Source organism: Tachypleus tridentatus, chromosome 7 (genome assembly GCF_004210375.1).
Source record: "Tachypleus tridentatus isolate NWPU-2018 chromosome 7, ASM421037v1, whole genome shotgun sequence".
Classification (NCBI taxonomy): domain Eukaryota; kingdom Metazoa; phylum Arthropoda; class Merostomata; order Xiphosura; family Limulidae; genus Tachypleus; species Tachypleus tridentatus.
In genome coordinates this window covers 26,045,140-26,071,727 of record NC_134831.1, presented here as the reverse complement: position 1 = coordinate 26,071,727, position 26,588 = coordinate 26,045,140, and the positions used below count along the sequence as shown (strand labels likewise).

Below are 26,588 nucleotides of genomic sequence, written 5' to 3'. Positions count from 1 at the left end.
TAAAAAGATGAGTTTATCTGGAAATATGGTTCTGCTCCTTTCGGTATATTTTTCAAACATACTAGTGCATTTAAAAATTTAAAGGCTTCTTCAGAGACCCATTTTTCTTACATGTCATACATATGAACTGAAAAGTATTACAACAAAAACGTCTTATTTTCTTGAACCAAAATGTGTTTTATTAGTTTTTTCATAAAGCAGAAGCGAGGAGAAGAAATTACATAAGTTCATTTTTTTGGTACAAATAAGGATTTAGCCGTAACATTGTAAGCATCATGAACTCACGCGTGGCGATAGGACTATGATTGACACGGATTTCCTTTCTTCTCGTTATGTGCTTAATCTAATCGAACACATATACAGTGTTTTCGGGTAAGGGGTTAGAAAAGAATAAACAGAATAAAAGACTGAAATAGAGACAAGAACCTAAAGGAGTTAATTAATGCCATGTAACAGAACGTTGGGTAATGCAATTCTTGAAACATTTCTCGGGAGGAATTATTATTATGAATCGCTAGATAATTTAATAATATTCATATTTTTAGTAATCTAACCTTCTGGTTCTTTGTTGTTAAGCAGAAAATTTTACAATAAATTATTCATGCTCTATTACCGCCAGTATCCAACCCCACTTTTTAATGTTATAATCTGTTAGAACCTTATGTATATTACTATATTATTCTAATACTTAAATATGTGTTTATTTCATCTGAAGAAGGATTTTTATTTTCACTATGATATTTTATGTCGAGATATTTCGTACGTTTGCTTTTAATGCACAATATCACAATAAAAACTACTCGTAAAAAATATACTGAAATACTATTGGTAAAAACATTTATTTCACCCAGGAGGCCCGGGTTCAATTCCCGGCAGGGGAATGAAAGTTTTGAGGCCCGGCATGACCAAGCGTGTTAAGGCGTGCATCTCGTAATCTGAGGGTCGCGGGTTCGCATCACCGTCGCGCCAAACATGCTCGCCCTCCCAGCCGTGGGGGCGTTATAATGTACGGTCAATCCCACTATTCGTTGGTAAAAGAGTAGCCCAAGAGTTGGCGGTGGGTGATGACGACTAGCTGTCTTCCCTCTAGTCTTACACTGCTAAATTAGGGACGGCTAGCACAGATAGCCCTCGAGTAGCTTTGTGTGAAATTCAAAAACAAACAAAAACAAACCGAACGTGTAGATAATTATCAGATGGCAAGCTGCACACATGCTCTTTTAAATTAACAGATTTAAGTTCAATGTTTGACAAGAGTTTTGCTTTGATGGCTACAATAATAGCGAGTGACACAAAGAATCGTGGTTTGATTTTATTGAACTTGTACGCCTTTAGTGCATTTAAGAATTCCGTATGTATTTTAGATAACTCTTGACTGATGGAAAATCTGAAAGCACTCTCGATAATTAGTAACTCGTAGGGTTCTACTCGACCTTTAGTATTCTTTAAATGCTTTGTAATCGATTCAAGAAGATTTGTTGTATGTGTTGCTGATAAAAAGCGTTTTAAGGCGTAATCAGAAATATTAATAAAGAAATCGCATTCTTTTAATGCTACTTCTTGATTTAACTAACGCATATGTGATTTGAACTCTTTAAGACTGACGCGGCTTTATCACACTAGATCATATTACTTATGTTAAAGGAAGGAGCTAAAAGATATATGTTATTCGAAGTAACTTTGTAATTGTTATTGTCGTGCCATAAGCATCTCCATAATATAAGTTAAATTAACTTGTTCAAAGTAAACAACTTTTTCATAGCAAGTTCTTAGTTGCTTTCAGTTTGTATAATATTTATTTTGGATATCAGGTTTACCCGTTTTCTTGTTTATTTGTTTTTAAGTACAAAGCTACGCAATGAGCTACCTTCGGATGGAGGATGTTGTTGTAAGGAAGCAGACATTTTTGAACAAAGGTACGTTTAGGTAGAGGAACAAAGAACAACGAAATTTCATTTAAATATTTAACAATTAGCCAATTACTTCTTGGTAATTGATAATTGTTTACATATTTAATAACAACCTGTCGTTTCCAAACGTTTATAAAACAATGAACGATCACTGACCTTAACAGTTTCTTTATCCTATTATTTCATCAGGTTCTTCCGTCTTCTGTAGGTTTCTTTATGTTGCTGTTGTGTTATTTGAGTTATATTATTTGAGTGAAATTGTGCCCCCGCTGGAACAGCAGTAAGTCTACGGATTTATAACGCTAAAATCAGGCGTTTGATTCCCCTCGGTGAACTCAGCAGATGACCTGATGTGGCTTTGCTGTAAGAAAACACACACACGGTGAAATGTTAAAAATATACTTTTGGTGATTCATCGTATTTAATAATTTTTTTCACATAAAATCATTGTTATTTTAGTGTAATCTTTTTATTTTTTATTTTTTAAAATTTTCTGCATAATATTAATATACCAGATATTTCAGAAAAGAGACATATTGTTGATTTTATTAATTTTTTAAATTATAATTGCAGTTAATTACTTTAATAGTTACATCTTATTAATATCAATAATTACGTTTTTAGTGTGTGTACTGTATTATATTTTCAATAAAATTATTCTTGCTCATAAACTGGTTTTATGAGATCTTCGTAATATTTGCCATTATTTATTTAATAATAACGTTTCTTACTAATGTAATAAAAAAATTACTTTGAAAATGTATGTCATGATATACGAAATTATAGCTAGAAATGGAAGGAAATGTAAAGTAGCGAACCACAAAAATACAATAAAGTTAAAACGAATGATGATTGGAATATCAAACAAAGACATAAAAATGCAAATATTTGGCATTACATAAATGGTTACAGACTTATCTATCTTTCCTATATCAAGATAAAATAATGTAAAGCTATTTTAACTGCTGTATTAAAAGATATATTTGAAGTACACTGAGACGCTTATTTGTGCATGGTTTAAAATTGTATTCATGTTATTTAAGGGTAATTTACAATCCTATCATGATACACAAAATGTAGAGTAAGATGTTACAAACTACGATAATAAGTGTTATGTAAACTAATATAAAAATGCAGTAAAAAGTTATAAAATGAAAACAGGAATCTCAATTGTATTTTTAGTATTTTATAAGAAGAATGCAATAAGGTTCCATAAAATCCCGTTATCCGACATTTTACCCCAATGTAGTCCACTAATATAATGTAATGTATGTTTAATGTTGACAAGAGCGTAAGTTATGTAACTAGTAAAAAACAGTATTTTTATATATTTTACAGTTAGTGTAGAATTGTATGAACATAGAAATACAGGTATTGCCATCTTCAAAGGAACGCTGTACTCTTTAATAAGTAGTATAGACTCTGATGCGGAGTTGCATTTTTTCTACTGATATTAAACTTTAAGTGTCTTTTATGGATGTAACAAATTAAGCCAAGGCAAGGATAATGCAAACATTTTATGCTTGCAATTTTGCCGACAAAGTACCGTCTAATTATGCCCGACGTATTAGCTAATTTGCCTTTAAGCAAATTAAAATAGTTTTCTTCTACATGAAGACATTAATTCCTTGGTAGAAACATTAAACGAACATTTAAAGTACATAAAAATAGTAATGTAAACAGAAAGTTGAACAGAGTAGCATGGTAGACGTAAAATATACAAAACTAACTCAAATGTTTGAAAAGATGCCTTTAGGAACTGCTTTGAACATGTTACATATTAATGCAAGTTGTGCATTAAAACATGGAGAACATCTACTTTCAGGAAAGTATATAGCAAATAGCAACTAAATATTTCAAGAAATATTTTTTTGGTATTAGTAACCAAGGTATGGTTTAAAAAGCAAACATCAGTAATTTGATTACAGAGGCTAGTTAACTTTATGACAAATTAGAAATACGTAGATATTCTATAGCGTAAATGTTCAGATGTGGACTGTAACTGTATTCCGTGCTATTACATGTTGCGATTCTGTTGCTAGTTTATCAATGAAAATGAATATTTATGAACAAAAGCATAACAGGTTTGGTTTAGTATTTTATTTTTGAGTTACTGTGTTTAATATCATACTACCAGTTGTTAGTTATTTCTAAACCATAGCCATATTTATGAATTATACCTTATATGTTTGTAACTTATAGTAAAGGCTAGATAGAAAATGTATAAAAAAGCAGTACTTTAAAAGGTTTTATAAACCATAAACTGACTTCTTAGTTATTATAAACTTAGAACATAATTTACAATTAAACTTGCAAAAAATATAAGTATAAATTAACATTATCACCCTCTCTTTCTGTGTATGTGTTTTTAACTTATTTCTATGACTTTTGTAACCTGTTTGTGCTTATATCATTCTTTTATGAAGCTTATCTTGGATTTACAATAAATACTATAGTTTATATATGTACTGACACACAGTCTTGAGATGACAACTGGTTACAAGATTTAACTGCACTATCTCTTCTTACTTTTCTCCATTTTTCAAGGAATATTTTTTAGGCAATATTTTAAAAAACTACATTTATATAATAAACTAATAATAATGATGGCTCCTTTATATGTGAGATATGCTGTATATAACGCCCATTATTGCATTGTGTGTTTGTTAAATACCATTATTAGGGGCAATGACGTTGGATATATATTTTTAAATTGTTGTATTTAAAACAAAGAAAATTAGATTGCAAAGAAAACAACAAAAAAACACGAAACAAATATATACGACAAACAAGTCTTACGAATGAAGAGGAAAGTCTGTTTGTTTGAAGGTAAGCACAAAGCTACACAATGGGTTATTTGTGGTCCACTAATCACAGGTTTCTAGCATTGTATTTCCGCAGATATAGCACTTTGACACCGTATTATTTCAACACACTGTAAATAATATATTATTTATATTAGCTCATAGGCGAGCTAATTGCTTTATATGAATGTATGTAAGTGCATACTTTACATGGATCGTAAAATTATATTACAAAATCAGTATAAGTAAGGTTATAAAGATGCATATTTCAGTTATGTTATTTTTTCACATATATACGAGGTCTGTTCAAAAAATACGCGGACTGTTTGAATTGCGCGGCTCCAGTTGGTTCCAGGGGAATCCGCTTGGTGTCGCTAGGTTTGCACAGATCAGCTGATTAGGACGCCATTTCCCGATTGCAGATATCTTCATTTGTGTAATAGCTAGGCGGGTTTAAGTGAAGTGCGATTTTTTCGTTTGGCGGATTTCAGAACGAATGACCTGAAGGAGCAACGACTTGCTGTGAAATTTTGTGTTAAACTTGGAAACTCTGCGACTGAAACTTTTGCTATGCTTAACACGGCTTACGGTGATGTTGCTATGAAGCGTACGGCATGTTTCAAGTGGCATGAACGTTTTAAGGATGGTCGACAGTCCATTGAAGATGATGAGCGTCCTCGACGTCCTTCCACGTCAACTGACGACCCACACGTCGACAAAATCAACACCCTGGCGCAGGGCAAATCGACGTCTGACTGTCAGGGAGCTTGCTGAAGAGTGTGGGATATTAGTTGGATCTTGTTACGAGATTTTGACCGAAAAATTGAAGATGCACCGCGTTGCTGCGAAATTTGTGCCTCAGAACTCGTGAGTTTTTTGGCCAAACACTCGATCACTGTTCTTCCCCACCCCCCTTACTTACCTGACCTTGCTCCTTGAGATATTTTCTTGTTCCCCAAACTCAAAAGACCCTTGAAAGGAAGAAGATTTGAGACGATTCCCGAGATTAAGGCAAATGCGACGAAGGAGCTGGAGGACATTACAAAAGAAGCGTACCAGGACTGTTTCAACAAGTGGAAACACCGTTGGGATAAGTGTGTGCGTTGGGGAGGAGAGTACTTTGAAGGGGTCCCAGACCTGTAACTTCTAAATAAAGTACATTTTGTTTTATGACGTCAGCCCGCATATTTTTTTAACAGCCCTCGTATATTAAGAGTATTAAGTAAAAAAGCAGGACTTAAAGCAGGAAGAGTACTTACTATTGGTGTTTACTAGAGTCGATATACAGTAAACCTCGGAAGCTATAACTGTGATTAACGTTTATTAATCGGAAAATTACAGATATCTGACCAGGAACGTTTATAGATTTCGAGCATTACAAACAATTTAACTTCAGCGGATTAACATCGAACATTAGAATTTTTACGAAGACGTTATATAACTTTAGTGGTGAAAAATTCACGTGTAATAAGCGAAAGGTTAGCTAGCTTCCCGTTAAATGAACTGTTTCTATATCAACTCAGAATTAATTCGCTCGTCGTGAACCCTTAATAACATATTAAGGATGTTACGGATCGGATAGAATACTCGATACTGTTTGTAAGTTTGTAACACTTTGGTATTTCAATCATTATTTGTAAAAACTGTTTGTAATAATTGCTATTATAAACTGCATTATTATTTGTGTGTTAAAATATATTTGTATCAATCTTTATGGCAAATATCATAAATTTGATACATCTCGATATTTAATTAATTTTTAAATTAAAATTAAAATTTAATTCAGTTTCAGGCTATTTGAAATGGTAATACTTAGCATTATTAAAGGGTAGGAGCCTGGCCAGAATAAAGTATAATACTAACAATAAACAAACTAGATACATTTGTAGCTAGATAAAGGAACATAGTCGAAAACAGATCATTTGGTATTCTATTGTTTGAGATGTATATTTTTAATAAATGATAATGGAAAACTAGTCTAAACTAACAGTAAATCATGAAGTATGTATGTACCACTTTATTTGAAATGATGATTATTTTATTCATAAGCTGATTTGTAGTAACTTCGTTGATTTTAGATTATTATAACTCTACTTCTGCTAGATTTATACCTGTGTTTTTGGATTTACATTAATGCTGTGTTATTATAGCTAATGCCTATTTCAGTTATACTGTTCTTTCACATTTCCACTGCTGACCAAAATCTTAAGGCCAATGAACATAAAGTAAAAATGCATTTTGCATTGTTAGACCCAACCACTTATTCCAAAGATGAAAATAAGAAAAGGAAAAATAAAAAATAAAAACTTTTTAGCACTTAATAGAAAAAATGTGAACACTATAAAGTTAACTTAAATACTAGCTGGTCGAAAGTTTAAGACCATACTGAAACGAAGCGTTAATAGATAAACACGTAACGAAATGTAGCTATTTGTGTTCAAGCATTAGCATTGTCAACATCTCTCACTGACATCTTCTGTGTTACATTAGGTAAAAACATGGCAAAGGCTAAAACGTTGACAGAGTTTGAACGTGGCAGAATTGTCGAGCTGCAAAAGCAAGGTCTCTGTCAACGTGCCATTGCTGGTGAGATTAGGCGTAGTAAAACTGCTGTTGCAAATTTCTTAAAAGACCTTGAGGGATACGGAACGAGAATTTCAAGTGGACAACTCAAGAAAATTTCGCCGGCGTTGAGCAAGAGGATTCGACGGGTTGTTCGGCAAGACACTAGCCAATCGTCGAGCCAGATTAAGGCCCTTACAGACGCAAAAACATGGGACGTAGAAAAGCGGAAGAAGGTTTTGTTCTCTGATGAGAAAAAAAAATAACCTGGATAGTCCAGATGGCTTCCAACGTTACTGGCATGATAACAATATCCCACCACAGACATTTTCTACATGACACAGTGATGGAGGCTCCATCATGATCTGCGGTGCCTTCTCCTTCCATGGAACAATGGAGCTTCAGGTTATACAGGAGCACCAAACAGCAGCTGGGCACATTAGCATGTTGGACTCTGAGAGCATCCTTATTGACTGAAGGCCCTCGTTTGTGTGGAAATGACTGCATCTTTCAAAAGGATAACGCTGCAATCCTCAATGCCCGCAGGACAAATGACTTTTTCATGGCGAATAAAGTGATTCTTTTGTACCATCAAACGCGTTCACCCGAACTGAACCCCATTGAAAATGTTTGGGGGTGGATGGCAAGGGCATTTCTATAGAAATGGACGTCAATTTGAAACAGTGCATAATCTTCGTAAAGCCATCTTCACCACTTGGAATAAAATTCCAGCCAGCCTTCTGCAAACGCTTATATCGACCATGCCAAAACGAATGTTTCCAGTTATCGCAATGACGGCTGTGTAACTCACTACTGAGACCTTTTGTTGAGCATTTCATACCCTGTTTAGCACTTCTTTTTGCTATGGTCTTAAACTTTTGACCAGCTAGTATTTAGACTAATTTCATAGTGTTCACATTTCCTCTATTAAATGCTAAAAAAGTTTTTTATTTTAATTTCCCATTTCTTATTTTCATCTTTCGAAGCTCAACTTAAGTAGAGTGTAAAATTGCAAAATGCATATTTTTTCTTTATGTTCATTGGCCTTAAAATTTTGGCCAGCAGTGTATATTAAATGTATTAAGTAAAAAGTAGAAATTAAAGTAAAAACATTGCAGATTATACTTTCACAAGTATTATAATAATTCTCTCAACATGCTAAAAATTAAACGTTGATCTCTTTTGTTTTAGTATTATCTGATATTGTATTAATGTCACATAATGACCGATTTTGTGCGTGAAAACAGGAACGAATTTAAAGGCTTAGCCGTCTTACTGGAACAAGGAGTACGGCCATTTAGTTCAGACTTCTTTCAGCTTACAATAAAATGTCCTTAAGTTTGTGTATAAGTTCAATTTCTTTTCCCAACAGATTAAAAATTAAACATTTTCTGTTCAAAGATATAGGAGTATTAAGTAAAAAAATATTCATATACATTTGGTATCCATGATTTAAAGTATAGTGATTACATGGGTGAGCTGATCTGAAAAACAGGATATTTTAATTTTGAAAGGTACCAGTAATGACATTAAGGAAAGTACACAGAGTTTAACTGAACATTTACAACTAATGTTTGAGAGAAACACAGGGTAAAATTAAAATTCTTAAGATACGTTTAGTTTATGGCTAAGAAACAACTGTATGAAAAGTTTGTATAAGGGAAATAACAAATTCGGATTGAAATATAAAAATACACGACATGATTGCATATGTCAATACTTTCCAGGTCACATGGTCACTTTGAACATATGGTTAACTAAAAGATGAAACAGAGGTTTGCGTGGGTATTAATAAGAAGTTTTGTACATTATGTGTTATGGAAACTATTTTATTAGGGACTTAGTGATATACCTGCAGGTTTGCTAAAATCGTGCTTCGATACACGTGGTGTGTAAAGCACAAAGAGTCCAATGTATAACTTTGTATCAAACCCTAATACACACATAAAAATTAATTTAAGTTATAATTATTCATTAGAGAATGTGGTTTGATGTTTCAAGTTTTGACAACAACTTTGAGATTTATTTGTGTCGTAAATTTTATACTAGTATATACTTTTCTTCTGGAAAAATCCCAAAGGACTGAATAAAGAATGTTGTGTTAAAGAATGTAATAGGCCTAATGCTAATGTATTACAAGAAGTATAATTCACTATAATCAAATTTTCTAGCTTAGAAAAGGTGTTAAGACTATAATAATATATTATGATACTGGATCTGATATATTGTGATGAATCTATAATATTTGTTATGCACACAAATTTAATTTTGTAAATATTTATAACAACATTTATGAGAGATACGCTTCAAACAATTATTAAGAAAACATACTAATACATTGTTTAGATACACTTAATTCTATTTAGCCTTCAGATCTAAATGTTAAAGTAGTGGTAATATAAAACTCTATAAAATATATGAATTTTTAGATCTGCTGCAGAGTAATTTAGAATACTGGTCTCATTGACTGACTGATCAAAATTAAGCACAAAGCTACACAATGGGCTATCTGTGCTCTGCCACCACTGGTATCAAAACTTGGTTTTTAGCGGTGTGAGTCCGCAGACATACAACTGTGCTACCGGAGACTCGAATACTGGTATTCAGAACATTACTGGCTTATTTGGCTGAATATAATAAAACCTGAACATATGTTAATAAGCTTCAACTAACACCAGTAAAAATTCACAAAAATATATTTTTCCACTTCAAGTTTTATCAATGTTAGGCCTTCTAAACTCATACAAAGCAAACATTACGTCCCGTGGTTGGACAGCGGTAGGTTTACGGTTTTAGAACACTAGTATCCGGGGTTTCATTACCCGCGGTGGACACAAGAGATAATTTAATGTGGTTTTGCTGTAAAACAAACGGGGAACATTTCGGTTTTCTGGCAATAATTGCTTGTTTGGTGGCGAACCAAAACTCTAAAAATATATGTAATAAAAGCAGACTATCTTTGATGTCATACAGACGTTTATTTTGTTTGTAGGATAAAATGTAACTTTAGGACTTGTAAACTTTAGTATCTAATTATGCAGATAAATGGAAGTTAACTACCCAAGCTTGTATATATAATTACATATTTAGTACACGTATGTATATTGTACATAAAGAGATAAAAAACATACTGAATTCGTTGTAGTCAGTAAGGAGTGCATGTGATTTTCTCAGTGGTTAACAAGTGAGTCAGGTGGCTTAAATGGCGAACAAAAAAAACCCACAAACAAACAAGTTTCGTAACCTACATTTGGCACAGTGCAGATATCTCACAGTGTACTTTTGTACTTGAAAACGAAAGAAGCATATGTGTTTAGATAGGTGTGTCTTTATCAAAGGTTAAATGTACTTAACTGTGCAGGGTGGTTCACCTTGCGTGATATTCTGGAAGCCGTCTTTAACATCACTCTAAAGGAGTTATTTGTCTTTTGTTACATTTTTGGAACCACTACATAGAATTATTACAACTTTTGTGTTGTCTTTCTAATGGGTGAGAAGTGAATTTGAGAACTTGCAACGATAAAATCTGGGGTTAGATTTTACGTGAAATGCAGAGCGCAGATAGCCTATTGTGTTTTCTGCCTTCTATAATATTAATGAATGTTGATAAATGTAGTTAGAACTCTTATTAATTTGAAATAAAAAGTAAAACAATTTTTTGATTGGTTCACGTCGTTGATAGCGTGGATAAAAAATATGTTATTTAATTATTGTTATCATTTTATGAAATGAACAAAACGGCTTTAGGTAGTTACAAGGTTTCATCGTACCTGAGATATTACCGTCACTTGTGGAATGTAACTATGTAAAATGAATCCTGTTAATAATATAATTTGATATAAATTTATTAGAAGTCAAAGTTATGCTTATTGTAAAATCAAATGTTTTTTATACACCGTTAAACCTTCAAATAACTATGCAGTTTATTTTGTTTCAAATATTTTTATTTTAACGTTTTTGTTTTTAAATGATAGATAATTATCTATGTTACATAAGATTGTTTATAGTTGTCTGTTGTTTAGATTAGAAATGTTACATAAGATATTCTACAAAGGGGTGAGCTGATTGTTTCATATGATCTTTTTTCTCTTTTGTAGCTTTTCTTAAATATTTTCTTGTCAAATAATTTGATTAATTGAAAACATAACTCTAAAAGTCTACTGAATTAATGAGGGGCACTTAAACTAGATCTAACATGGCACGTAGATGAAACAAAATATAAGTTAGAGAAAGTTCAACTTATCTTGAAGGTATTCTCTATAAAGTTCTATTACTCAGTTTTGTAAAGATAAACAAGTTAATGTAAGACGGTCGTTGATTTCTGCTTGTCTAGGCACAAGGGGAGTGAGTAGAAAGTCTCATTGGGGATCATGCTTGATTAACTCGCACATATTCGTCACTCAACGAACCGTATACCTGGTGGTGTGTATTAAATATTACATATGCAGCCTAGATAATCAAATAAAAATATTCAAATTTGGCGAAACAAAGAATTAGAAAAGTAGGTAGGCAGAGAGAAAATTAGCTACTAGTGTTTTATCACGTGCCCAACTTAATACTGTAGGTACAAGCAATAGTAAATTTTCTCAGTTATTGATCTAGCATTTCAGTTGTTTTTCTATCTTTCTACCTATTGTTCACCGAACGCACACTTGTGATACGGGTGTTTATTTCGGTCGAAAGATCAAGACACCACGCGTGACATGTTAACCATTGGCTATCAGTAGTGTTGGATTGGTGGGTTACCTCTAAGTTATTGGATAGGATATGGATTCCATTCTGCTTAGAAACCGATACAGAAAGTGTTCCCATAACAATGGAGAAAATGTAGTACGATCAAAATGAAATAATAACATACAATTATCTCATCATTCCATAATTTATTTTGAGGAGTACAATACTGTAAAAAGTAATAAGAAAAACGAGTTTTTATCATAGCCTAAACCCTCTGTCTTTTTAAATGCAATAAGGAATAATTAAAGCATTAAAAGTATTAATTTCATTGTTTGTTTTTATTTTGATCTATTTCCGAAAACAATTACCCATAAATCATAGAATGTATTAATGCTGGATGTAGCCTAGTAGTTAACGTGTTGGGTTACGGAACGGATGGTTCAGAAATAGAAACATCAATCGCTGAACACGCTCCGCACTTTTATCTGTGAGCACTTCATGAAAGTAACAATCAATCCAGCTTTTCAGTTCAAAGAGCTGTAAAAAGCTGTACTGGTTGTTACAGACTTGTAGCTCAAAATTAAGGACAGCTATACATACAGTTGTAACACGGCATTGTATCATTGAATACATTTATGTGGGAAGATCATTAACGTATTTAACTCAGAATTATCACATACTGGTCTTGAATATCGATCTGGTTTATAAATAAGGTAGCTACAGAACTCAGTCTTCTTCTCTGTATGTCCTGCTTTTATTTCGTGCAGAAGTTTGATGCCCTTTCTCTTCCCAAGCACTCAGTTAATGATAAGTCAAGATATCTGAAGAGTCGAGGGGAAGACACTTTTGGCATAAAATATACATAATGTAAAGATGCATCCGGAGAAACAAATGGATTCCGATTTTAATACTGTAATAACTATTAACATAACTAATAACTGGGTTACAAACGATCATTCGGATTTTTTTCAGGTATTTATTTGTAGGACATAAAGGACTAAAATTGCTTTGAATGAAATCAAAATATTAACACAGCTCATAATTACTGGTGCACAGAGAAGTGAAACCAAATCGTAAAAACAAACAAAAACAAGGTTTTCAAACGAATAACAAAATATTAACACCACTTGGTTTGTAAATAATCATGAAGCTACATAATGGACTATCTGTGCTATGCCCACCGCGAGTATCGAAAACCGGTTTCTAGCGTTGTAAATCTGCAGACATGCTGCTGTGCCGTTGAGGGACTCACACTTTTAGAAACTAACCGAAAGCTCATAAGTACTGGTACACGGAAGAGTGAAACGAGTTTCTAACAAAATGAACAACGCGTTGCTGATATTATTATTATATATATATATATCGTAATCTGAGGGTCGCGGGTTCGCATCCCCGTCGCGCCAAACATGCCTGCCCTTTCAGCCGTACGAGCGTTATATTGTTTCGGTCAATCTCACTATTCGTTGGTAAAAGAGTAGTCCAAGAGTTGGCGGTGGGTGGTGATTCTTACACTGCTAAATTAGAAACAGCTAGTACAGATAGCCCTTGAGTAGGTTTGTGCGAAATTAAAAAAAAACAAAAATAAAAAACAAACAAATATATATATATATATAGATTAAATGTATCTATCTAACGTTTTACTTTACATCGGGTCCTCCGCTAGTACAACGGTATGTCTACGGATTTACAACGCTAAAATAAGGGGTTCGATTCCCTTTGGTGGGCTCAGCAGATAGCCCGATGTGGCTTTGCTATAAGAAAAACACATACTTTACATCGATTAGTTTGAAAAAAAACATATTGGTACACAGGTGATTATTTTAATTTCTTACAATACATTCGATAGACTTGAATTATTAGGTCTTTGATTTGTATGTTGTCAAAATAGCTTGCAAGTGAAATCGTCTGGGCTAATTTTAGTAATCAATTTATTTTCAGTTAGTGAAGTGTACGTGAGTAAGTTGGTTGATGTGCTGTGCTATAGTAGTAGTTTTGGAATTTCGCACAAAGCTACTCGAGGGCTATCTGTGCTAGCCGTCCCTAATTTAGCAGTGTAAGACTAGAGGTAAGGCAGCTAGTCATCACCACCGACCGCCAACTCTTGGGCTACTCTTTTACCAACGAATAGTGGGATTGACCGTCACATTATAACGCCCCCACGACTGGGAGGGCGAGCATGTTTGGCGCGACGCGGGCGCGAACCCGCGACCCTCAGATTACAAGTCGCACGCCTTCGCGCTAGGCCACGCCAGGCCATAGAGTTTGGAGAAGTTATAAATTATACAACTTATGTTTTAGTATGTAAGGTTAGCCCAAGAGTTAGCGGTGGGTGGTGATGACTAGCTGCCTTTCTTCTAGTCTTACATTGTTAAATTAGGTACGGCCTACGCAGATAGCCCTCGTGTAGGTTTGCGCGAAATTCAAAATAAACCAAATCAAATCGACCGTCAAATTGAAAAAGACACTCAGTTAAAAGAGCGACCATGATTGTTGACTAATTTGGAACCCATAGATTGCGAGGCGAGCGCCTTAACGACAAGGCCTTATCAGATAATTCAAAGTTTGAAAGATAACGTTTGTATGTTTGTGTTGTGGATCGTAGATAAGAAAATGAGTTTAAACAAAACAAATAAATAGGATAGCTCGTGGACACGACAGGCCCAGGGTCTCATCATTACAGTGTAGATGAGTTTGGGTCGCTATTTATAAAACAAACAACTTTCCAGATGTCTTAAAGAAAAAAGAAATGTAGACCTTTGTCATTGCTACTTCCGCTGCCTAACATTTGATGACGCTGTAAATGTTTACATAGGTACCTTCTTTTCTCCCCACCGTTAATGCCAGACTTGCTTTTACATACACGTCTGAATTAAGAAGGAAGAAAGGATTATCCAAGAATTATCCACAAAACTACTTAACAGTACATAAATCTTTGATATATTTAACAGTTATCACTGCAATATCTTTCCAGCTACTTCCGGGCACAGTCTGGGTAGATTATTCGGCACCCAGACCGTGAAAGTGGGTTTCTCGGGGTACTCCCGTTTCCCCCCACAGCAAAATCTCTGGCATCAGACCTGTAGGTCCCAGCCTCATTCTGAAAAGGGCCGTTTACCCAGTTACAGGGTATCAAATCAATCATAGTAAATTTTAAAAATCAATTCACCAGCTGCCAGTGTACTCCGTCCTCGAGCCAAGGTCTGGCCCACTTCACTTTCGCTGCTCTCGTCCAGTTTTCCCGTCCTTCCTCTCACTCACAAATACCCCACTCCATTTTTGAAATATTAAAAATAAAGTAAAAATTCCACGGATATTTTAAAAAAATCTCTCATGTAAGGGGACGAAGAGGAACTACAACGTTCCTGAACACCCCAGTTGGAGAGAGAACTCATCTGATTTCTCTCTCTCTAAACTAAACCCCTGCCACGTTAGTTTGCGTTTTTTGCAATAGAATGAATTCCAATCCTGTATTTTATGCAGCTTTGTTCCACAAACAAACAAACAAAGTATACATAATATTTGTTGTTTTAGAGCAAACCTAAACAATAGGTAATTGAACACCGACTTTTAACTGCAAATGCGTAAATCTTACAACTTACCGCTGACCAACTGGGGACTATACATAAAGTAGAAGAGAAATAATAATCATGAAACTTATATAAAATACGAACTTATACATATTTAAAGGTATAATAAGACTAATGACAACAATATTAATAATAATACTGAAACATATAAACTAAACAAAATCAAGACAAATAAAGAAATATTTGTTAATTTGTTCCCAAACAAAAAGAGGTGGAATAATAATTTAAATTATTTTAATAAAAATTAAAAGAGTTTCCTATGGTTTTACAGAAATATACTGAAGTAGAGAAGAAAAGAAGATTATTGGCACACAAATCACGGGTTCTTGCAGATATATTCTTTAAAAGCGGGGGCAAAACATGGGATCAGCTTTTACAGCGTTAGTCAACAAATGAAAATAACATGTTCTATGTGTGCTTAAACACAAATTTAGAGTTTTAATGAGAATTTACTTCAAATATTTAGTTTAACTATGATGTTAAGTTTACATCATAACAAGTACAATTTATTGTAAAATGTAAGGGGGACAATTTCCTTCTCTTACCCCTTCCTTCTGGCGTCTATGACATGACCAGAATCAAGGTTCATGCCATAATTTTAGTTTGGCTCTATTTATAACAGTTATCTAGTAGGCATCTGTTATTTTTCTGTCGACTTTCTCTTCTGGCAGTCTCGATTGCATTTTTTTCTTTTCTTTAAATTTTACGTGCCATATTGTGTTTTATATTTTGACAAAAGATTGATTTACTGATGATATAGCAGTTTTTCCCATATTCGTTAGAGAAAGATGGAAGAATATATAAAATGAATAAAATATTAGATTGATAAATTGAAAGAGTGACGAACTTTAATTCTTTAAATCGTGTAACGTTGAGGAGCCATCCTGAAAAAATATTCAAAATTGAAAATATATTAAATTTTCATTGTACAGCGACTTGACTTCCGGCTCCGAACATAATCCTTTAGTGGCGGATGGCTCAAGGTGGAACCTTACTGCGAACGCTTTAGAAAGAAGGTCTGAGAATGCATTGGAAGGATACCCGCTATCAGGAAATGAACTGTTTATCAGGAACCTGATACAATGTCTTTGGCTGAAAGATTAGTAAGTCACTAGTATTTCCTCCGATATGAGTTGAAATACGAAAATTATGGTGATTTGTAACACAATTTTAAAACAGTGTAATGTGAAGTTATAGTGTCTAGGTATAATTACTTTATCTTACAGAAAAGAGTGTACTGTTCATTGGTGTTAAGTGGCTTAAATTATTTATTATTGACAGCCAAGTGGATAGATTTCAAGAACTCAATGTCTGAGCCTTCTTAGATTAGTTTCATGAACCATTATAGTTGTTCATAATGGGTATCTCTCAGAAATTTGACAAAATTTCTAGTAAAATAAATGCGGAAAAACTATCTTAAAAACATACTTGTTCTTGAAACAACACTCAGTAACTTCTATCCCAACGGCTAAGACAGTTAAAACCACGTTGATATTTCTATTGTTAGACAAAATTAAAAATTCATAAATTTGTTCTTCATATTATTATTATCATTCACACTATTCTTGTTTCACAAGCCAACAGAAGAAAACGGTTATTAGTGTTTTACTAAAACCTGAGCAAATATATTTAAAAACTACCGCTAACTCTTGGGCTACATTTTTACCAACAAATACAGGGATTGACAGTCACGTAATAAATTCCCACGACTGAAAAGGCGAGCATATTTGGTGCAATGGGGATTCGAATTCGCGATCTCAGTTTACGATTCGAATGCCCTAACCACCTGGCCATGTCTGGCCAAGGCAAGAGACTGAATGTCATTGGTCACACTTACACTCTAGTAAAAATGCTGTTTTACGTGGCCCTCATAATTTAAAAGATGTATCGTGGCAACTAATAACACAGATAGTTAACTGTTAATTCACGGATTTTATAACTTCAACTACACTATGAGATTATTATATGCCTCCCGATGGTACAGCAGTAAGTATACGGATTTGCAACGCTAAAATCAGGAGTTTTATTTCCCTCGGTAGACTCAGCAGATAGCTTGATATGGCTTTGCTATAAGAAAACACACACACATATTGTTGTAAGTGATAGAAAATTCTTTATAAAACTAATTATTTGCTGAATATGATTATTTAAATAAAAGTTTTTAAAATATATAAATTGATCAAATATAAAATAACTTTTGTAATGCTACTAAGGCCTAATTAAATACTGAATTTGAATATAAACTACTGGAAAAATAATATATCCTGTATTTCTTTATATGCCGCGACTCACTTTCCTTATTTCAATGTTATTTTTCCAAATTGAAATTGGTAAAAACCCATTAGAATTTCTTAAGACGTAAAAGCAAGAGCGAAAGTAAAACGTTATTGATTACTTAACTGTAAACGTACGCCATACATTTGAAACAACTGAAAATATTTTGCGAAATTGCATTTGACATATCGAACTTTATTTTATATCAAAACAAGATTAACGGTGAACAGTTGTTTAAAAGTAACTTAAGGTGGTTTCCAAAATACAAAGCAAGCGTTTAAGAAGTGTTATATTTATACCATAAAAAGTGTAGCACACCAATCATCTTAAGTTGGTAGATAAGTGTGAGTGTTGATTCTTAGCACTGAACATAAATGTTTTAATAGAAGCTATCCATACGATTTCCGAATTTAAAGCAAACCAATTTGATACTATCTTAATGAAGAGCGTAGTAAACAATTCATCACTGTTTCAACAGAACAATTGAATGATAAGTTCTTTAGAATAGGATATTCTAATGGATACTCCATGAAGTCACATGTAACAAGGAAAAAATGTTTTAAAATACATATGGTGAAGTTAAAAAGTAAAGTTTTATATACGTAATACTGAAATATCATTTCTTACGTTTTATTTTTCAACTCATTTATACTAATATGAGTAAAGATATTTGGTTCAGCTGTTCACCTGTGTTACTTCTGTTGTTTTGCTATCCATGTTTGTGTTAATAGTGCATGACGTTTCAAGAAACTGCATTTCGCAGATAAGTGATTTCTTTGTGATTGGTATAAAAATATCTGAGCGTCGTAAATATTGCCAGCTGTATTATCCCAGAGGGGGCGCCACTAACAGTTGAAATGGTTTACATTTATAATTTATACCGAATAGTTCTTGGTGCAGCGTTTCCAGAAACTTCTCACAAACATGCCATTCTTTATTGTATTCATTTCTCAGTGATGTCGAGAAAACCCACTTGTAGAGAAATATATATGCGAAACGGCTCGTTTGGGTTGAATTTTTTTTTTTTTTTTTTTTTGCGTAGAGGAGTGAATAACGTTTAGACCTTCTTCGGTCATCGTCAGGTTCACAAAGAAAGAGAGAGGTAACTGACCGGAAGCTGACCACACGTTTGAAAGGGGTTGTGTAACTGAGTGTCGGAATGTAGAGGGCGGGCTTAGATGTTTGAATATATAATTTTATATTATATATTTTATTATTATTATTTATGATATTATTTTTTAATATAGATATAAAGGTGTTCCTTTGTATTGGTTTATTTTGGGCTTGAGTTGTTGTATAAGTAAAGCTTCTTTAATTTTGCGTTTGTTTATGTTTGTTTCTTTATTTAGTATTTGAGTGTTTTCTATGGTTATGTTGTGTTTATTTGACTTGCAGTGTTCGAAAACGTGTGAAGGTGACTTTTTATGTTCTTTAAATCTGGTTTCCATTTTTCTACTTGTTTCTCCAATATAGAAATCGTGGCAGTTATCACACTGTATTTTATAAATAATGTTGGTGTGATGTTTGTCAGTGTAGTTTTTACACAGCATAGACCTCAGTTTTATGCCTGGTTTTTGAATAAATTTGGTATTAACTGGAATGTCATATTTTGTTACTAGTTTTTGCAAAATGTTGGTTATTTTTCTGCTGATGTCGGGAATATATGGTATGCAGCAGTATATGGTTTCGTGATTTTTTGATTCGTGAGATATGTTTACTTTTGTTGGTTGATTTTGCTTTTTGTCTAGGTGTGTGCTTATAATGTTTTCTACGGTTTGTGGAGGAAACTTATTAATGTTGATGAAGTATTGTCTTATTTTCTCTAATTCATCGTTAATTTTATCTGGTGAGCATAGGTTTATGGCTGTGTTTATTTGGTTTCTTAGTATGTTGAGTTTTTGTTTTGTTTCATGTGCTGAGTCCCAAGGAATGTATAGTCCAGTATGGGTGATTTTTCGGTGGATTTCTGTTTTAAAATGTGTATCAGTTCTTGTAATTTTAAGGTTAAGAAATGATATTTGATTGCTTTCTTCTTGTTACCTCTCTCTTTCTTTGTGAACCTGACGATAACCGAAGAAGGTCGAAACGTTGTTCACTCCTCTACGTAAAAAAAATTCGCAACCCAAACGAGCCGTTTTTACATATGTATTCATTTCTGTTTTTACCGAAAAACTGTGGGTAACTTTCATATTTAATGCAAGTTGTCCTTTTGTTCAGTTTGATACTTGGTCTAATAGATAAGAGGAAACTTTGGAAAAATTGCAGTATATCATTATTATTAAAATATAAATAATTACGAAAACAATTCATAAAAAAAACCAAAATAAAGAAAATGTACAAGGAAGCAATAAGAGAAATATGATGCATTAGATGTTAAAACTTAGACACATGAATTCTACCAAAATCAACGTATTACTTTAAAGGAAACGTTGTTGTTGTTTTTTCTTATATCCGTTTTTGTCTGCCAACACCCAAAAAAAAAACTCAACAAAAACTATAAATGGAAAAATGCGTTACAATGCTATTAATACAAGGAGATTATACTTGTTTCTAACTTTTCTCAGTAAGCTTAGTAAAAAAAATATATTCTTCTTTTCTACTAAATTTAGCCAGATGGTTCTGTATAGACTTCATATATATGAGAAAAAATAGAATGAAGTACGTATTGTTTGTTTAATAGTTTCAAGTAGCAGTGTATAATTTTTACACTTCGGAACGACAATAGGATGAACATGTGTGCTACATTATTTGTTTACTAACGTTATGTAGGTGTGTATAGTTTCCGTATTTATCTCAGTAATAATGGGAAATATAAGTTTCTTTCTTACTGATATCAGATGGCTGGATGTAGTTTTCATACGTCACAAAAAATTGGGAGAGAAAAGTGTATTAGTTGTTTACCAACATGAGATAGTGTATTTATCCCAACGACACCAATGTAAAGGAAATGTTTATTAGCTGTTTACTTACCTCAGATATTTTTTAATATAACTTTTTTTTCGTATTTTAAAGTAATGATGATGAAATTACCTTACATTCTATCATAAAATTCGTGATAGAAATTAAAACATGGCCGAAGGACCCAGTGACCAAAAGGCTGGATTGTGTGTTTGAGGTTCCAGTGTTTGCGTTCTGTTATAGAAAAAACAAATGCTTTGAAATTTGACACCGTTAGTGCGTTATAAGAATGACTGTCAACTACAAGTATTCGTTTTGATAAGAGTAGTTCAAGAGTTGGCAAAATCAAACAGTTGTTTTCATCAATTTTTTTTTCAAAATTTGGTATGGCTTCTGCAAATATCTGGAGAGTGGTTTTGCGCGAAATTCAACAAAGTAGAACATGGTCAGTTATGTCTACATGTCCGGTCACGTATAGAGCTATTTACCTAAAATTTAATAATAATAATTTTGAAACTTAACTTTCTGTACAACATTGCTAATACACGTGTAACAAAAGTATAGACTAATAGCGGCAACAAAAAAGCAAATAACTTTCACGGCTTTTAAAACTTTAATTTACCACAGTTTTTTCTACTATTATGTTTTATCTAAAGAACATAGTTTTATATTCAAATGATACTCGCAAGAGATAAGTGTAGTTCTGAACAGACCAAGAGCCATAAATATAGCAACCCTTTATGGAAACGCTGCAACACCCTATAATTACAGTAGAGTTTAAGCCTTTACTATTCACACCCATATCATAAAGATTGAGACAAGAAAATGCTAGGTTTGTTCCACACTTATACAGTAAGTCTTTTGTGTAAGCGGCGCCAAATGATCATGTCACGGTCTGTTTTCACGTGCTTTAAGTATTTCTGATTGGCTTAATTTATTCATATTGCGTTTAGTGTTGTCAAATATATAAAAGTAAATACCAGTACATGTATTGATATTGATATCTGCCTTGCTAAGCTTCAAAAGAAAGAGCTATAATAACTATCATAATATGGGTACTTGTAGAATTGAGATATAGCTATTGCAAAAAAAAAAATTCTTACAATCATGGATGTTGCAGAAAATAATGCAAGCCCTGTTTTTTGAAACAAATTCTAATGTCTAAATAAGTACATGAAGATCTGCTTATCAATAAAAAAATTAAAAATCAAACATCAAAATAATATTTTCTTATTTGTATTAATAATTATTTTATTGATTTGCTTTAATATAATACTTGTTAATTTGGTGTATTTGAAGGATACTGGTATTGTAAATGTTTCATGGTCCTCTGCAAAAATAATGTGTTCCTATGTATTTTAGTAACTTTTCGAAGATTTAAAAGTGTAGAATGTGTAATATCATGACGGTAAAATTTATGAGTAATGAATATATGTCACTTCCTTTTCCGAGAAAGAATATTCGTATAGAGAAATTGGCAAACAATGAAAAACCAAGGACAGAGGACGGGAACAATTACTTTATCCATAGAAGCGGAAAAACTTGCACAATAAACCATTCAGACTGCAATAGGTATCACAGTTGTAATAAGGTCATCCTCTCAGTGAAGACGTAGATTACGGATCATGATAAACATGGATGAAGAAATCTCATAATCTTCCAGCTACAATGAATGCTTTTGTGATGAAAATAGTTGAACAATCTGAAATTATAGCAACTCTATACGATCACATCTATCAAAACCCTCTCTTCAGAACAATGGCCGTTTATGTTCTCGACTTGATTATGTGTTTTGGAAACAAGTATGTACGTAAAGTGCAAAATGTATTCAGGTCTGTGAATTTAAACTTCCTAAAAGTTGTTTTGTTTTTAATAACGAATTTTCCATAATTCAGCTATGAAGATTTTAAAAATATTTTTTTTCTATCACTTAGGGATTTTTTTTGCAAATCAGAAAAAAACAACAACTCTTACTTAAATGGAATTATTTCGTTTACCATCCACTAGTCATCACCACCCACTGACAACTCTTGGACCACCCTTTTACCAACGAATAGCGGGATTGACTCTTATGTTATAACGCCTCCACGGTCGAAAGGGCAAGCATAGTTGGTGTGACAGGGATTTGAAGCTGCGACGTTATGAGTACGAGTAGAGTGTCCTAGCCACCTGGCCTGAAATATTACCTGCTGATAACAGGTTATGTAAAAAAATATCGGAAAACAGTGTAAAATAGTTTAACATTTAGCTTCAGCATGTCTAAAGGCGTATAACACCAAAAACCGAATTTTGATAGCCTAATTTATAGCTTTGCGCTTAATAACAATTAAATCAACTAAGTAATAATAAGTTAAACATTGTTTCAGTTAGTAAAAAAATGTGCTAGATTATAAGAGTTAAGAAATAATTTGTATATTTCATTTATTTGAAATATTATTACCAATTTTTCATTCCAATTTAATATTATTATGAATGAAAAATTCTGTTTTAGCGTGAATAATCAAACTTGTAGGAACATAGATTTTATTTCACCCTATCTTTTTGTTTTATAAATCATGCCATGATTATCTTAATTATAATGCAGCAGTTCCTACTTAATAACATACAAGTAAAATACATAGAACGAAGTTGATATCTGTAAACGCTAAACTTTAGCTTGTCTATTGTAATTCATATGCACTTTTGAGTGTGAGATTGTACAGGAAACTCATTTGTATTGTTTCATCCAATAATTACCCATATTTAATAAAAAAATAGCATTTTTAAGAAAAAATAAAAATAAAATGTTCAGAAAAAACTATTTCTAATGGAGAATGTTTTTGCTTTAGTGATAAAACAATTTGAGTAAATTTTTATACAATTTTTCAAAGAAAATTTTCAAAAACGGTTTTCTCAGAAACACAGATAGCCCTCGAGTAGGTTTGTGCGAAATTCAAAACAAACAATGCTTTCCCTTAAAGATGTGGATAAGCTTGCTAATAATAGGTATAATTTGTGTTTCATTACTTTTAATTTAATAAAATCCGTAGGATGCGCAGTTTAGCTGTTAACTTTTCAATATCTTTTAGCTTTCAAAAACAGCAACTTAACTAATGTACAGAAGAAATCAGAAATCGATTTTAAAACGTTTAGTGAATCCTTTTAAAATCATGAAACGTATGTTGCATTTTTTGCATTTATAAATTAAAGAAAAGTTACGTAATTTTATACAAAAGGTGATTACATTCCTCATTTCCCAATACTTTATTTCACAAAAAAAATAATCATTAACACATTTTGCTTTAAATGAATCTGATTTTTGTATCCGTCACCGACAGTATAACAAAAAGGATCTTTTTCCACTACAACAAGAACAACCTCTCACAGACGGACCAGAGTGGCCAGGTGGTTAAGGCACTAGACTCGTAATCTGAGGGTTATGGATTTGAATCTCCGTCACATCAAACATGCTCGCGCTTTCAGCCGTGGGGCCGTTATAATGTAACCGTCAATCCCACTATTCGATGGTCAAAGAGTTGTCAGTGTGTGTTTATGACAAACTCTTTTTCTTCTAGTCTTACACTGCTAAATTAGGAACGGCTAGCGCAGATAGTCCTCGTATAGCTTTGAGCGAAATTCAAAAACAAACGTCTCGCAGTGCCTCAGAAGGTAAGTTTGAGGGCTAAAGTTTTGGTTTTGGTCACTTCGGTTTTAAAGTTGTTGTACAATATTTAAAGTAAGTAAATAAACATCAAAAAAGATAAATTTACTTGCTAACTTAAGACTATTTTCGTAGAAAAAATACAATGGTGAACGTGAGAAAACTACCACTGAGAAATATTAGACGAAGCAAATGTTCACAACATTGTAAGAAATAAATGAGAATGGTATGAAAGTTTATTTGTTTGTTCATTTTCAAAAACTACGTAAATACTTTGTTCATTTTGGGAAAAATTAAGACTCTCATCAACTTAACACGTTAAAGAGATTGATATGACGTTTAGCTAAAATATAAATACATTTCCCTTGTTTTTCTATAGATGCAGGAAACTGAATAGCGTTTTTGCCTTTAAAAGAATTTATCACAAGCAGTGTTAACATGACTGCTGTTATATTTAATTTTTAATTCATGGATATGATAATAAATCATAACAACTGAACGAAAATGACATTGACAGCTTAAATAAAATGACACTTATGTCACTATCATGAGTAAAAGTAAAAATCAGTGATAAACATCATCTACACGAGAAACCCTATTACTTTATTTGCCTGCGTGGATTTAATACCCACTGTAGGCAGAGTAAAGATGTCCTTTCTGCTCAACAACAAACTAATAAGTATTACACGTCGATTGTGTTGAATAAAGTTAAGAAAACCTACACACAAACTCTATACGGTGTTACGTTTTCTCATATTTCGGTCCCAAGTCAGTATATTTTATCTATTACATTTTCGAAACATGACAAATACCAGATGGCACTTCTTACGTTTCATGATTAAGCACCGGAGATAAATATTACAGTTAAAATTTTGTCATACGTTTCGTCATCTGTTAGGGTTATCTTTAGTGTTTCCTAATCGTGCATCAACTAAGGTGAGTAAATGCATTTCGAAGTATTAACAAGTGCTATTTTGTTAATCTCATAAAGCCTGAGTCTGTGTTTTCACGATTTATATATATTTAAACAAAATCTATGAAAAATTCTGAAAAAAACATTATATACTTAATCATAAGTTTTATGTTTTCCCTATTAAGATTACACTCTTTTGAAGAATATGGTTTGTTAAACATGGAATATGTGCATAAGTATAAATAATATTTGTGCCATTCCATGCTCTTAATGTGTGAATTCTCTCACCATAATCTGTTCTGTAATAAATGCTTATTACGTTTTACATCAGTGTCTTTTATTCAGTGAAAGTGTTAGGTTTTAAGAACTTTCCACTATAGGCACTATCTTCTATTACAAAGAAATAAAAAAATGTTTTGTTGAACTTTGAGCAAAGCTGTTCGAGAACTATCTATGTTAGCTGTCTAATTCAGGCTAAAGAAAAGGAGGCTAGTTAACATCATTAATTGCCAAATACTATTTTCTCAACGACAATTGAAACTTACCCTCACATTATAACGACTCCCTGGATAAAGAAGTTAGTAAGCTCAGTGACGAGATTTGAATCAGCAAGCCTAAAATTGCGAGTTAAACACTGTAACAGAAAATAAAATGACGCCAAAATTTTGCACAAATCTTTTGGTATATTGAACATCATCAATTTGGTAAGAAAATGTTTTACTGATAAATAAACATTCCTTTTTTGAGTAGTTGATTAATGATCCATATATTAATATTTTACCCTCAAACAGATAAGCCAGATTAAGTGAACAAATCTTATTAGTGAGTAATATTTACACAGAAGGTTTTTAATTATATATATTTTATACTATATCAGTCCCTAGTGTGAAACATGCCCCTTGATAAAGATTTATGAGCTATAATATTACATAATACCATAGACAGAAAGCATTAAGGGAAATATATCAATAGAACAGGTGTTGTTGCTAATAAATCTTATTTATTTCATATAAAGAAACTTATTTGGTAATTTATCTTTTATGAAATTACGAATGATGTTTTTCATTCGATCTTCATCACAGAATTATATTTTTTAATTAAAGAAAATGTAGTTTTGAAACATATTCAAATTCTTATACATCTATGTAACAAACCTTTATAGTAAAAACCGAGTTATGAATGATTATATTATAGTAAAAAACAATAGAATAGGATTACGAATCACATTAGTGACATAAAAAAGGTTATTAACAAATTTTACTTAATGCTTTTTACTCTTTTCGTTAAACATATGCCACTGGTTTGTAAGGAAACGTGTAAAATTTG

The 26,588-nt window shown here is 32.6% G+C and overlaps 1 long non-coding RNA gene across 3 annotated transcripts in view; it reads left to right on the top strand.

Moving 5' to 3' along the window:
• Positions 1-26,588, top strand: part of LOC143255336 (uncharacterized) — a 32,753-nt gene that overhangs the window by 5,682 nt on the left and 483 nt on the right. Inside the window, exons 2-3 of one of the 3 annotated variants that reach the window (XR_013030558.1) lie at positions 16,470-16,640; positions 22,166-22,541. This is a non-coding gene — a long non-coding RNA (uncharacterized LOC143255336). Of the gene's footprint in view, positions 1-1,844; positions 1,917-2,118; positions 2,419-16,469; positions 16,641-22,161; positions 22,542-26,588 lie in introns of those variants that run through there. The other 2 variants (XR_013030559.1, XR_013030560.1) reach the window with 2 other exon arrangements.